This window comes from Micromys minutus, assembly GCF_963924665.1.
Source record: "Micromys minutus genome assembly, chromosome: 15".
NCBI lineage: Eukaryota > Metazoa > Chordata > Mammalia > Rodentia > Muridae > Micromys > Micromys minutus.
The window spans coordinates 56,601,694-56,616,632 of record NC_137984.1 but is presented as its reverse complement, the minus strand read 5'-3'; positions in this window follow the sequence as shown (position 1 = coordinate 56,616,632).

The following is a 14,939-nucleotide window of genomic DNA, read 5'->3' as shown; positions in this document are numbered from 1 at the left end:
ACTATACACACTATACATACTATATATACTATACATACTATACACACTATACATACTATATATACGATACATACTATACATACTATATATACTATACATACTATACACACTATACATACTATACACACTATACATACTATGCTACTAAATCTGATGTCCATAGTTTGATGGGAGACATGTCCCGTTTTTCTCAGGAACGACTGTCTGTTCTATTTTTGATCATGGCTACTTTTATAAAAGAAAACATTTAATTGGGGCTACCTTACATTCAGAGGTTTGGTCCGTTACTGTCATGGCAGGAAAGATGGCAGCACACAGCAGCCGTGGTGTTGTGGATGTACCTTAGAGTTCTACATCCTGTCTGGGAGGCAGCAGGAAAGCACAGACACTGTGCCTGACTTGAGAAGCTGACAGCCCAAAGCCCACCGCCCTCAGATACACACTTCCTCCAACAAGGCCATACCTATTCCAGAAGGACCATGCTTCCTCTCTCTCAAGTAGCATCGGTACCTAATGACTTAGAGTTCAAGTAGTTGAGGCCATTCCTATTCAAACCACCACAATAAACAAGCAAAATGACCCAGTGAAACATTGTTGCAAAGGTTCCCTGTGCCTGTGTACCCTCTGTGCAGACATTCCATAGCCAGTCTTCTCTCCTTGCCAATGATGGGTGTGCTGTGCAAGCCACAGGCCACCTTCAAAGTTTTCCAGGTTCCTCCAAGTTACAAAGGACAAACAGAAAAGGTGTTCAGTGGCCTCCAAGATCTTTGTGTGAAGATGAAGAAGAACATTTTTCTGACCAGTTCTCAACAATTAGAGGGGGGGAGGCTAATTACAGAGCAGATCCATCGTGAGCCCTAGCATTCCTGCTCTACAGCTTCAGGGCCATTGAAGGAGCAGTAAAGCCAGAGTCAGACCTAATCCCTCCCCAACCTGTGCCTACTGTCACCAGTGCACCAGATGCGTTATCGGTACATAGCAAAAGTAAACACATCAGAAGTGTAAGAGAAGAAACTCCTCACTGTCACTGTGTGACAGCTGTATGCTTTCCCTCCAGTGTAATATTCTCAGCAGTTGCTAGGTTTTCTCCTGGGATTGACACTTGTCCAGGGGCATACAGTACTGTTCTATTACCAGCTTATCTGTAGGCAATCTTGCTTACTTTGAGTTTTTCTTATATCCCAATTACATTTAAATGCATACATCTGGATCAAAAAAGAAAATGTCATGTTTTTCTTTTAGGCAAAAGGGAAAAAGGAAAGAAGGAAGGAAGGAAAAAGCTGGGGGGGGGGCTGGAGAGGTGGCTCAATGATTAAGAGCATGTACTGTGCTTCCAGAGGACCAGCACACATCTGGCAGCTCAAAGCTGCCTGTACCTCTAGTCCCAGGGAGATGCTATACCTCTGGCCTCCTCTGGTATGTGCACTCACACAGACACACCCACACGCATGCGCACTAATAAAAATAATAAGAATAGATATATATTTTTTAAATCAACACGGGTCTAGAAATGTAAAGTATTTAACTAGCATGCTCAAAGTGTTTTCTTTGGGGTACAGTTGATTCACATAATGGGGAAACAAGACAAATACACTAAAAAAAAAAGATTGAGTATTGAGTTTGGCAACACATACTAAAATCAGAATGCCGCAGAGAAGGTTTTTATTTATTTGTTTGTTTTATGTATGTGAGCACACTGTAGCTGTCTTCAGGCACACCAGAAGAGGGCATGAGATCCCATTACAGATGGTTGTGAGCCACCATGTGGTTGTTGGGAATTGAACTCAGAACCTCTGGAAGAGCAGTCCGTGCTCTTAACCACTGAGCCATCTCCCCAGCCCGCAGAGAAGGTTTTTAAATTTTAACAAAGGTATTAATCTTGGAATGTTACATGTGAATTAAGTTTTAATAATTTTGTGCCTACGAAATTAAAGAATATCATCATATGACTCAAGTGACAATGACCAGTAGGATTGTACTGCTAGCTCAGTACATGGTTTCAATTTTCCTAGTAGCCATATTTAAAAAGATAAAATTAATTTTATCAGTATAATAATTTGGTCCAGTGTAGCTAAAATTTTGTTATTTCAATGTACGGGCCATAATTAAGAAAGAAAAGGATGGTGCTGGTGAAAAGACTCGAGTAGCAGAGGTTTGATGCCAAACCTGCTGTCCTAAGTTCAGTTCCCAAGACCCACATGTTAGAAGGAAAGAACAAAATCTTGCAAGATGTCCTCAGACCTATACCCACCCACCAAGGTTCAAGTGTGAGCACATTCATGAACACACACATACACTAAAATAAATAGTAATGAAATACATGTAATTTTTAATGAGTGAGGTATTTTGTTTTAGATTAAATCTGGTGTGCATTTTATTTTAGCAACACACTCCATCTTAAACCACCACACAAGTGTATCTAAATCTGTAACATACAGGATTCTATTTTTTCTGAGACAAGGTCTTTTGTAGGACAGGTTGACTGCAACAACCTTGAACTTCTAACCTTTCGGCCTTTACTTCCTAAGATCTTGGATTACAGGTGTGTGCCGCTGTTTACAAAGTGCTGGGGATTGAACACAAAGATCCAAGCTAAGCAAGTGCTTCCCCAAAGCTCATTTACAGGATCTTAATAAGATGCTGAAGAAACGGATAGGTTGCCAAATTAAGAGAACTAAGAGAAAGATGAAGACGTAAAGAAGAAGAATAAAGAACTCAGGAAGACACAAGGTGCCCAAAAAGCAGTTGATTCCTACACAGATGAAAGCTTCAGAGGGGCAAGGAGCAAGGTAAGCCTGGGGCTTCAACCTAAGTAATAAAACAGGAAACTGAACTAATGAGAAAGGCAAAAAATTAAGCCTTCTTCCCCACACAAACAACATTACTCCTGTTCAAGCTCACACTCTGCTTCGAAGCACTAGAATCATAATTTATCAGGTGGCCCAGAGCTATCCCCACTCTACAGATTAGACAAATGCTGAGATACTCGGGAATCCAGTAGGAAATCCAAAAAGTGGTTTACTGATACAGTTCCAGAGATTGATAGCCCCCTTTTGTGATCACCTCCGTAAAGTGGGTAAGTATAAAATCACAATGGAATTGGGTCTCTCCAGGGAGCAATCACTCAGACTGCCACTGTAGAACTGTTTCCTTGTGACAGGAAAGAGACACAGCCTATGTTAGCCCAATGGTCCCATCAGTGAATATATACCAACAGTTAATTATCACCCAATGCCTTTACTATTCATTTCCTCCCAGAGTTTCCCTGGGCTCACAGATATATTTTGTGTTTTATTGTTTATTATGAGGAATATTCTGTTTTGTTTTGTTTGAGACAAGGGTTACCTATTTTGGCCAGGCTGGCCTTGAAGTCAAGATCCTCCTAACTCAGCCTTTTAGGTGCTGGAATTTCAGGAATGTGAATGCCTGCATGTCTACCCACACCCAAAAAGAAAATGTTTTGTTTTTTTTTTTAATTCGTTTTGACTTGCGTTGTTCTATGTGGCCTGTTGAAGGGCATCTGCTGCCGCTGGTCCACATTCACCAGAGATAGTGTCTGTGAAATTCTCTCTTTTAGGGAGATATAAACCAAGTCTACCTGTGTTCTTAAAGTCCCAAAGCCACACTGAGGTCTGATCCCACAGAGTGGGCTCTGTGGTACCAATGACTTTATTGGGGTTGTTTACATAATGATGGATAAGCAGTGAAGGGTAGGGATGTGGGTGGCCTGAAATTAGCCGAATTCCGAAGATCTCCACCCACTGTGGATGAACGCTCCCATGTTCCCAAAGATGGGGTTCTCCCTAGTCCTCCCTAGCCTCTATATTTTAGTCACGGGAGGCTGATCAATAGTCAACAAGCCGAGGTGGGGTGCTGCTTTTCAGAAAGCCACAGCTGAACTCATGAAGATGGTGGCAGTTTGGCTTGGAGTTAAGTCAGTACAACAGACGCCAGTCTGTCAGAGCAGAAGATGGTCTGCCGGTAGATGGCTCACGTGCCTGCTTTCCAGTGCCTTTGGGAATGAGGGTCCAGCTATATGGAGATGCCCCCTGGAACACAGAAGGGCTTCCCACTGTTTTGTTGAAGAGAATTTGAACTGCAGAATGATTGACTAAAGTTTACAAATTTTATTGCTAACTAGACACAATCTAATCTGCATCATCTGTTAGTTACAAGCTATGACCTGCATGGTGGGGTATGTATGATAAAAAATTAATTGTAAAATTATCCACTATGACTTCCTTCAACTTTCTCAATATTATTTCGATTCCAGGTTCTAGAAAATCTGTTTAATTCTCCTATATATCCATAAAATCATACAAAACAAGAAAGCATGATTAAAATGTATTGAAATAAAAATTTAATCTTTACACTCAATGCTTTTATATTGAAATGAAGTATAGTAAAAATTCGATCTTTACACTCAATGCTTTTATATTGAAATGAAGTTTAGTAAAGGTTTGTATAAGAACTTGGCTTGCCTACTACATATCAGACATAGCCTTGCAACTACTCTTTGCTACATTTAAAGATTAAATTCTAAGACAAAAATAAGTGCTGTCACTCTGGTCACACAGTACATGTGAGGAATAGTACCACACAATAAATCACACAGTATAGCATTCTATACTAGTATTTCCTAAATTTTTGTAGTTGAGTATATGTGTGATGTATGTATCCATACATGTATTAATGCTTCTAGAGGCCAGGGGAAGATGTCCCTTGTCCTCTGCCACTCACCACCTCACTCCTTAAGACAGCACCTTTAACTAAGTCTAGACAATCCCAGCACTGCTCTTGTCCCTGCCTCTCACAGTGACACAATTTCAAACCTTCGTCCAGCCATGCCAGACCTTTTATGAATGCTACGGACCAGAACCCATATGTGCATAGTTGCAAAGCAAGCATCTTTACCATCTCCTTACCCCTTATTAGTATTTCCAAGTATTGTCCTGTAGTCTCACCCCATCCCATTTCTCTGGGTTGTTAAAACAAACAGCAAAATTGACCAGTTTGGTTCTTATTTTCATTTCTCCGTTCAACCTCCGGCGATTCTTAACTCTCCTCCAAAACATGAGAACTGAAGAAAATAAAAGCACAGTGACTAGTAACTGTTCACATAAGGAAGTGGGACTGTGCTAGTCGGCGTGGTACGACAGACCTCTCTGCCTCCCCGCTGTACTTGAATCGCTCCTCAGCTCCTCTTCCTCTCTGCTTAGCCAGGCACTGCGTTCACAGCTTCTTCCAGTGTGTCATCTATTCACAGCCTCTGTCCCGTCCACTGCTGCACAGAGGTTGATGTCTGCAGTGCTCATGACTGCCCTCCTGGCTGGCCATTTACCTCCCAGTCCACAGTAACAGGTATCTGAAGTACCAGAGATTAGGAAGACGGGGAAAGTACTTGTTAGCTCAGATTCGACAAACAGATTTATAAACTGAGTGTAAAAATAGGTCTTTAGGAAAATGCTACAACTAAGATAGAAAATGTGTTAAATAAGCAAGAATTCAGAGAACTCGGGGAATAATTTGCCCAGGCAAACAAGAAGTGTCCATGATAAATGTAAATAAATAGACATGATAAAATGTGAATATGTAGGTATTTAATTCTCTTGATCTAGGTCTGAGGCAATTTGGGCTGCTATAACAAAGTACCATAGACTGGTTAGATTAAATAACAAAAACATATTTCTCAGACTTCTGGAGTCTGGGAACTCCAAAGTGAAGATGCCAGTGTATTCTGCTCCTGCAAAAACCTGTCTTCTTGGTTTTGAGATGGACCCTAAAGATGACAAGGAGTGATCTTAATGGTTTTTTCTGTGGACATCAGTCCTGTTCATGAGCATTCCACCTTCGTGACCTAATTACTTCCTAAAGGTCTGGCTTCCATATGATTTGGGGGGGGGTATATTCAGTTCTTTTTAATGCATATGCATTCCAGAGCAAATAGAGGGCAGACACATTCTGGCATCTCACTGTAAAGTCACGTCTTAGCTCTATCCACATACAAGGCCTGTGCTTATCTCTCGTCTGTTTCCGCATTCACCTGGTCCTCAGTAAAACCTCAGACAATGCTTCAACATATTTTCAGGCTATTGTCTCCCTGCCCCAGTTACTTATCTAAAATGTAATGCATGAGGTTATCAGATCAATTTTTCAAAGATCTTCATTTTATTCTACCTCTCCTAGTTAAAAGTCCTTTCCTGAATCCTTACTACTTTAAAAAGAATAAAGTTGAAGCTTCTTGGTATAAAAAAAAAGAAGACGGTTTTTTTATAGCCCAGAGAGATCAGGGCTGGTATAGACCAGGCTGAGGTGAGCTGAGACACTGCCCGGGATGCCTTAGCTTCTCTTTAAAGTTCAGAAATGTCTCACTCGGGCGCCGCCCATGTGTGAGGACACACGCCACATCTGACCTGCTTCAGTCACTTTCTGAGAGCTCATGCCAACTCTCTTGCCTCTTAGTCTTAAATGAGACTGTGGGGGACCTAGAACTGGAGCCTTCAGAAGATCCGGTTCATTCTAGGATAACGAGTTAGGGAGGAGCAAGAACAGTAGGAAATGGGGACATACTTAATGGTTTTACACAGAAGCTTATGTTTAGACTCACTTTGTAACATAGACAACTGGAGATGAGTTGGTAAGCAGGGATGTAGGAATGGATCGACAGTCGATAACTGCACTCCAGACAGAGATGGTGGTTGCTAATGGTGGGAGTGCAGATGGGTAGATGGATATAAGTGATATTTGATGTCAAATTAACATGATTTAGTGAGGATCAGATCCAGGGATGAGAATGAAAAGATAGAAGGACGTCTGGAGTTCTAGGTTCTAGAATAAGATTAATGTGGGGGGGGGGGGCTCAGTCATAGGATGAGAGAAACTTGGAGAAGAGTTGTTTCTGCCCAGTAGAGGGAAGAAGAGTTGAATCTGGGACACAGAGATGATTATAAAATAGTGTAGTAGGCTGGCCCAGCCACTTCCAGTGATCCTGAGTCTTGGCATCCCTACCCTTATGTCATTCTTCTTTTCATGTTGGCAAGCCTACCATTTTGCTTCTAGAAGAAGGCAAAAGTGATGGAATATCATCTCTGAGATTAGGTTATGAAGAGACTGACACTTCCATACCCTGTCCCTTCCCTTTCTTCCTCTTTCCTTGTCCCTGTCAGTGTACTCTGTCAGTAGGCTGCCATATTGAAAGTTCCCCTCTATCAAGGATCCCCACCAGAGACTGGGATCTCTGAATTGGTATAGACCTGAGACCTAACAGTCACATGAGTATAATTTGAAGTGAATTGCTTTTCCCTCTGAGCACTGAGATGCTGGTAACCCCACTGACACCTTGGCTGTAGCTCCCAAACACTTAAGGGACTCAGTGGGGACTCTGGCTCTGCTGCATCTACGTTCCCAACTCAAAGAAAGTATGAGGTGTAGGCGCACATATCTGGGGTGTTAGATGTCAAATTTTGGGGAAATGTATTACAAAGCAATAGATAATATAATTGGCATATATAAATATACATGAGATTCATGAGCATTTATAGAGAAAGTATGAAGTGAAGAAGAGATTGTTGGAACATGTCACAAACTCACAATGTACAGGAGAAAATGGCAGAGACACTGGAGCAAAGACAGGAGAAAGACTCACACCAGCAGAAGACAGTGCTTCAAAGAGTCAAGATCACTCTAGGAAGAAAAGTAGCAAAACACTGGCTTTAGTATAAAAGCACTTCAGGATTCCAGCAAAAGCAGCCACTGTAGCACTGAGGGGCCAGGGTGATATAGAAAGAAAACACACAATAAAGAAAAAAAAATAAAAAATGCAGACAACTGAGTGTGGAATTCCCTGTAAACATTGGAAGAAAAGTCAAGCAGTATGTAAGTTAGGTTATTTGGGCCTCTGTTTTTAAAGATCTGAGGGGATAGGCATGTAGGAAATGAGGTTTCAAGTGAGAGAGAAAAGCTGATTCAAGAGGAAGAAGAAACAGTGAAGAGAAAACTAGGAGTCCCAGAAGTCAGGAAGGGGGTTCTCGGCTAGATATATGTGAATACATAACCTACAGGAGGCTAAAATACCTCCATACAAGAACTCTCTCTAGTGCAATAGGAAGAGACCATCTGCTCTGAGAAAGGTAGAAAGGTTGCAAGTTTGAGGAAAGAGGAAAGGCTTGAGGCAGTCACCCAGGAAAAAGGGACAGAGGCCATAAGATTTCTGTTTGGTATAAGGACCTATTCAAAGTCAGTGACTGAAGCTATGGTGAAATCAATCTGTCCTCCTGGTTGGCTGTTGGATACAGGCCCGGGGAAACAGTTGGATTCATCTAGGTATAGAGCTTAGAAAAATGGTCTATAACAGGTCACCTAAATCTAGAAAACTATGGTGGCATATGGAAGGGAATGTAGACATATTTTTCAGTGAGTCCATGTTAGGAGTCAAGAAAGAGAAAGGTGTATTCTTCGGAGACAATGGGGGACAGATAGTGCCAATGACACCAGAGTAGCACTGCTGAAAACACCATCAAACAAACAACCAGAAGAAGGTGAGACCATAGCCAGAGTGCTCAGATATATCAGTGTGTGGTTTTTGATATATGGTAACAGTGTCCTTGGCATTTCTGTGTTGAGTTAGTGGCCGATCGCACCAAAAGGTGAAAGAAAGGTAGCTCCCGGGTGCCATAGAAAGTGTAAAGGGCACCTTGTGAGTCCAATACCAACAGTTGTTTAAAGGTAGATCTCATATATTCTTGTGGGTGGTTGGAGTAGAGGTTGAAACTGAGTCTCACACTGTAACTCAGGTTCATCTGGAACTATGAATCCCATCCTGGCCTTCCCATCTCAGCTCTCTCCAGTCCTGGGATTACAGATATGAGCCTCCGTCATTAACTCAGATTTTGGGTTATGGAAAGGAAAACTGTGCCTACTTAATAAAGCCAGTGTTAGTTGACTTTTTTATTATATGCAGTGTATGATGTTCCCCTTATTAAACTATAGCCTATTCCATTAATCGAAATGCACAAAGAGGGTGGGGAGGGTTGCCAAGTGATGATAGACAAAGAGTGTCTTCAAGGAGAGAGGCTTTAGCAAGGCAGGAGACAGGTAGAAAGTGGGCGTTAACCAAGTGTTAGAGAAAGAGTCATTCAGGTGAGGTAATAGTCTAGTTTTAGAGAGAGGTCTCAGGAGGCCATAGTGATGGAAGATGAAGGAAGGATGGAAGACTGCTATAAAAGATTTCCAAAACTTCATGACAGTTACGTCACAGAGCTAGATCTGCAGGAATATTGGCATGCAGGTTAAGTGTGCATGAATAAATGTCATGTGGACATGGAGGTCATGTGAGCATGAAGGCCAGATGGGCATGGAGGTCAGTTGGCCATGAAGAGCAGGTTCTACTTGGTACCTTGAGCATCAGTGAAAACAGCTGTTTGGTCTGTATGTTGTTTTGAGGGTAAGGACCCTGTTACCTTCTCTCAGAGACTATCGGGTTGCGCCCTGATAGGAGAGAGAAGAGAAATGACATCCCTTTGGCCCCTGTGGAGAATCAACATGTAGGCTCAAAGCTGCATAATGAAACCTGGCAGTTTTTCTAAATTCTCTCCAAGTCTCTCCAGGGGCAGAAAAAGAAGAAGCCTTCTGTGACATGGGACTGTGGGCCATGGGGCCGGATAGAAGAGGGTGAGGGAGGCATCTTGCCCTCTGTTCTAATAATTGGCCCATAAGGGATGTCACCTCCCAGAGGAAATGGGTGTTCCCCTCCCTGAGCCCTCAGCAGTCCCAAAGCAGAGTGACAGCCAGTGTTCCTGCTAGATCATCCATGTTGCCATAGCAACAAACTTGCCCCTGGAGTCATGGGTTGATGGCAAAATGATTAGGCCCCTTACAAAGGTTGTTGCTGCAGGTTTTACGAAGAAAGCAGAACAGGTTGATGGGCCCGAAGCCCTAGAACCAAGAGCATTTAAGGCAGAACTTTATTTCAAGTGTCAGATGTCTAGAGTATGAGAAGGAACTACGTTCAACCCTGGATGGGACTAGATGGTGCAAAATTTGGTCAGCAAGTAGAAGAGCCATTCCTGGGATGGATTTTGTAGCAGAAAGTTGAGGGTATGGTGGAGTAAGGGCCAGAGTGTTTCTGGTTTCCTTTCTCTGGCTGAAGGATTCACAGTGTGGTAGGCGAGCTTAATTACTAGCTAGAGACTCCAACTAACCATGTTGATCCAGTGCTAGCTTGACATCATTCGCTTTTATGTTTGTGAGTCAAGGAAATCTAATTGGAAAGGGTGTGTGTGTGTGTGTGTGTGTGTGTGTGTGTGTGTTTAAGCCAACATGAGGTGTAATTCCTCAAGTGCCCTCCACCTTATTTTTTCAGATAACATTTCTTAGTTGTCTGAGGCTAGCCAACTAGGCTAGACTAGCTGGCCGGTGAGCCCCAGGGATCATCCCATACCTTCCTAATAATAAGATTATCATCTCACTTGAATAGAATTCCATACATTTTTCTGTTGACCCATAAAAGGGCAAATACCACTCATGATATCTGAACAGTATGGTCAACTAGACGTGCTTCCTAGCTAAGCTATAGTTGTCTACTAGATCAATTGTTGGCTTGTAAGGAAATCTGCTACACTCTGCCCAACAGCTACCTAGCAACAGCTTGTGTTGCCACCGGACAGGTGTGAGCCTGGCATATAAGAGCACTGCTCCTGTCCCAGTGCTCTCTCTCCCATCCTGCTTTGCCCCCCTCCCTGTATGTATGCATGTATGTACGCATGTATGTATGCATGCATGTATGTATGCATGTATGTATGTATGTGTGCATGTATGCATGTATGTATGTATGCATGCATGCATGTATGTATGCATGTATGTATGTATGCATGTGTGTGTGCATGTATGCATGTATGTATGTATGCATGCATGTATGTATGCATGTATGTATACATGTATGTATGCATGTATTCCAAGCTGGCCTTCCTTCTACTCTTTCTCTCTTCCTGTTCCCTCCACACAGCTTTTCTCTGCCTCTACCCCTCTCCAGGTCCCTGCTCCCTTTCCCCTCAATAATTAATCCTCTTTATACTAGGCCTGTTGCATGTTGCTACTCCTCAGGGGGACAACCTGGCAGGGCTCACCAAGGTTTTCCTTAGGCCACAGTTACACTGTGTTAGGATTCATAACACCAGTACTGACTGTCCATCTCATCTGGGATCTGTTGGATTATAAACACTATCAGGGAGTCTGTGAGAATGTATCCTTACATTCTTAATGTGAAATATGAAGCCTCTCTCATGGTGTGACTGTTTGGGATTGGTTATTTATTATTTTGTTTTGTTATTTTTGAGACAGGGTCTTAACTTTGTAGCCCCAATGTGGGCTTCAATTTGCCATTTCTCTGGTTCCATTTCCCAGGAGTTGGGAATGGAGGTGTGTGCCACCACAGCATGCCAATATAAATATAAAATATAAATAATGAGTTGGACAGATGACTGAAGGGGTGGCCATTGACAGCCTTAGGGCTCTCCAAGAGCACTTTGGTCCTTGCCATATGTCCTCTTCTTGCTTGATGGCAGTTCCTCGGATGCAGATATTCCATCTGATTGTCACCAAGTGCATCAGAGATTAGAAGGCTCTGGCTCTGGGTGAACTGTCGGACACCAGTGGCAGCCTGGAGGAAGACAAGGTTTCAGATGTACTTTAGCCATCAGCAGTGGCCGTGTCCATGAGCCCTGGTTGGTAACCATGACGTTCATGGACAGATCTCCTCCTCCTGAACTGAGGACCTGTCTTCCTTCACAGGCAAAGACTGGACCTTATGAGAACTGTGCTAAGAACAAGGACTTGTGTTCATCCTGCAGTACAGGGAGGGGAAGGTTTTCCTTCTGGTCTCCCTGGAATCTCAACACTCTGGTGGGAAGGAGGAGGGGAGGACAGTGGTATGGGGGTGTGGTGAGTTAGAATGATTTAATTCCACAGACGCACAATTGGAGACACGTAAGATCTCTGTCCTAGTAAAGCGTACACAATGCTATGTGAACACACAGACTTTTATCGTCTTCTTATCACTCAGACTTGTTGAAAATTATAAGTTGTGTATGTATGTCTGCATGTTTGCATGTATGTGGGCACATATGCATGAGTGTGGAGGCCTGAGGTTGACCAGGGTGACGCTGGGTATCTTCTTAGATTGTTCTCCGCATTGTTTGCTGAGGTCGGGTCTCTCACTGAACCTGAACCTTGCATTTGATAACTAGCTTGCCCCAGAAATGTCTTGTCTCTACTTCCCAAGATCTGTGGTTGCAGGCCGGCCATCATACCTCCCCAGCTTTTATGTGGGTTCTGGGATCCAAACTCGGGTTCATTCCTCAGGTGTGCTTGGCAAGTACTTTATCTACTGAGCCCATCTCCACAGCTCTGTTACTGCTTCCTGCTGGCTTCTCCCAGTGTGTGTAAGCTCCACATAGTACAGCTTTACCCTTTCCCTCCCCCACATAGAGCAGAAGCTATTAGATGGATGGATGCTATCCTGGATATTTTGGAGTGGGTCTGCTGTATGTCTAAGCACACTACTCTATTTTCCTTCATTAGTTTCCATGGCATGAGTGACAGCTACCACATGCTTCTTCGCTGTCAAAGCCCCAACACCATTTTCTGACCGCATGTGCGCTGACTACCCAGTAACACGCCAGCATCGGTACTTCCTCTATCTGAGGAAGAGGCGATTCTACTCCCACTCTTCACAATATCCACACCCCTGGACAAAGGTTTCTTGGGCTCCCAAATATATTTTGTAAAATAACATTTTTGTTCTTTTTAGTCAGCTTTTTACCTGGGTACCAAGTGTCAGTCCATCTCACGGACAGGCTGGGGGCTATCAGTAAGCCCAGGCTCTTTTACTAGATTTGGCTTCTGTGCACTGTCTTTTTCTCCCTGTTATCTCTGTTATCCACTAAGGTTCTTCAGCTTTGCTCTTTACCATCCCTAGGAAAGCCTTCAGCACCACCTAAGCCTTGAGCAGAACCCAGCAAGTTTGAAAGTACCACAGGAACAATAAGAACAGCAGCTGCTGGAATAAAGCGTCCATTTCACCCCATAGGTGCTGTGGAATAATGAAGGGCTTGCATCAAGAGATTGTGTAGAAGAACAAGCCCCTAAGGAGCAGGTCCTTACTGTCCACGTGTGAGATGTCCCATCAGAGAGACAGTAGGAAGCCCCTGGCCATTGTCCTTTCCGGACAGGTTCTAGAGCAGCAGACTCCTGCCTCCTGTCCCTGTTCTCTGAGTCAGCGACTCACTTCAAACATTCCCGACTTTCTCATTTCTGGGTACAAGTCAGATAGGCTGTGCAACTTTGTGTGCTGCCAAATAATGGGGTACCCAAATAGTTAATTAACTGTTATGGGGGGGTCTGTTTTCTAGATATTTCTGACGAAACCAGAATTGAACCAGGTAAAGCAGATTGCCCTTCTTGGCGTGAAACTTACTGAAGACTGGGATACAAAAGGCAGAGAAGGAAAGCAGACCTGGTCAAGCGCGACAGAAAAGGGGACTGCTGAAATGGGATGTTTATACCATTCTTCCGAGGCTCGGGAGCATCACAGGAAAGAGAGTCAAGAGGAAGCGGCGGACTGTTGTCTTCGGCCATGTCAGGGGCACCATACTCTTTCACACACAGCGGCAAGCCTGAGTTCACCGTTCACAGACTAAACTGTCATCACTGCCACAAAACCTTCACAGAACTGAGTCGTTCAGATTCTGTAATGAATTCAGGAGAGAGGTCAAGGCCCCACCCTCCCTGAGGTTTGGGGTTGAGACCACTTAACACTGCCTGGCTTAACCTAATCAGTGTGCTTCCTCTCCAGTCGTCCTGCCCCCTCCTGGCCTCTCTCCCTCTCCCCCTCCTTCTCTCTTATCTCCCCCTCCCCCTGTTCTCCCCCTCCCCCTCCTTCCCTTTTATCTCCCCCTCCTCCTGTTCTCCCCCCTCCTTCCCTCTTTTCTCCCCCTCCCCCCTGTTCTCCCCCCTCCTTCCCTCTTATCTCCCCCTCCCCTGTTCTCTCCCTCCCCCTCCTTCCCTCTTATCTCCCCCTCCCCCTATTCTCCCCCTCCCCCTCCTTCCCTCTTATCTCCCCCTCCCCCCTGTTCTCCCCCTCCCCCTTCTTCCCTCTTATCTCCCCCTTCCCCTGTTCTCCCCCCCTCTCCTTCCCTCTTATCTCCCCCTCCCCCTGTTCTCCCCCCTCCTTCCCTCTTATCTCCCCCTCCCCCTATTCTCCCCCTCCCCCTCCTTCCCTCTTATCTCCCCCTCCCCCCTGTTCTCCCCCTCCCCCTCCTTCCCTCTTATCTCCCCCTCCCCCCTGTTCTCCCCCTCCCCCTCCTTCCCTCTTATCTCCCCCTCCCCCTGTTCTCCCCCCCTCTCCTTCCCTCTTATCTCCCCCTCCCCCTGTTCTCCCCCCTCCTTCCCTCTTATCTCCCCTTCCCCTGTTCTCCCCCTCCCCTCCTTCCCTCTTATCTCCCCCTCCCCCTATTCTCCCCCTTCCCCTCCTTCCCTCTTATCTCCCCCTCCCCCCTGTTCTCCCCCTCCCCCTCCCCCTCCTTCCCTCTTATCTCCCCCTCCCCCTGTTCTCCCCCCCTCTCCTTCCCTCTTATCTCCCCCTCCCCCTGTTCTCCTCCCTCCTTCCCTCTTATCTCCCCCTCCCCCCTATTCTCCCCCTCCTTCTCTCTTATCTCTCCCTCCCCCTATTCTCCCCCTCCCCCTCCTTCCCTCTTATCTCCCCCTCCCCCCTGTTCTCCCCCCCTCCTTCCCTCTTATCTCCCCCTCCCCCTGTTCTCCCCCCTCCTTCCCTTTTATCTCCCCCTCCCCCTGTTCTTCCTACCCCTCCTCTCCTCTTATCTCCCCCTGTTCTCCCCGCCCTTAACAAGTAACTAATATTGTCCAAGACAGTCTTGAAATCTCTC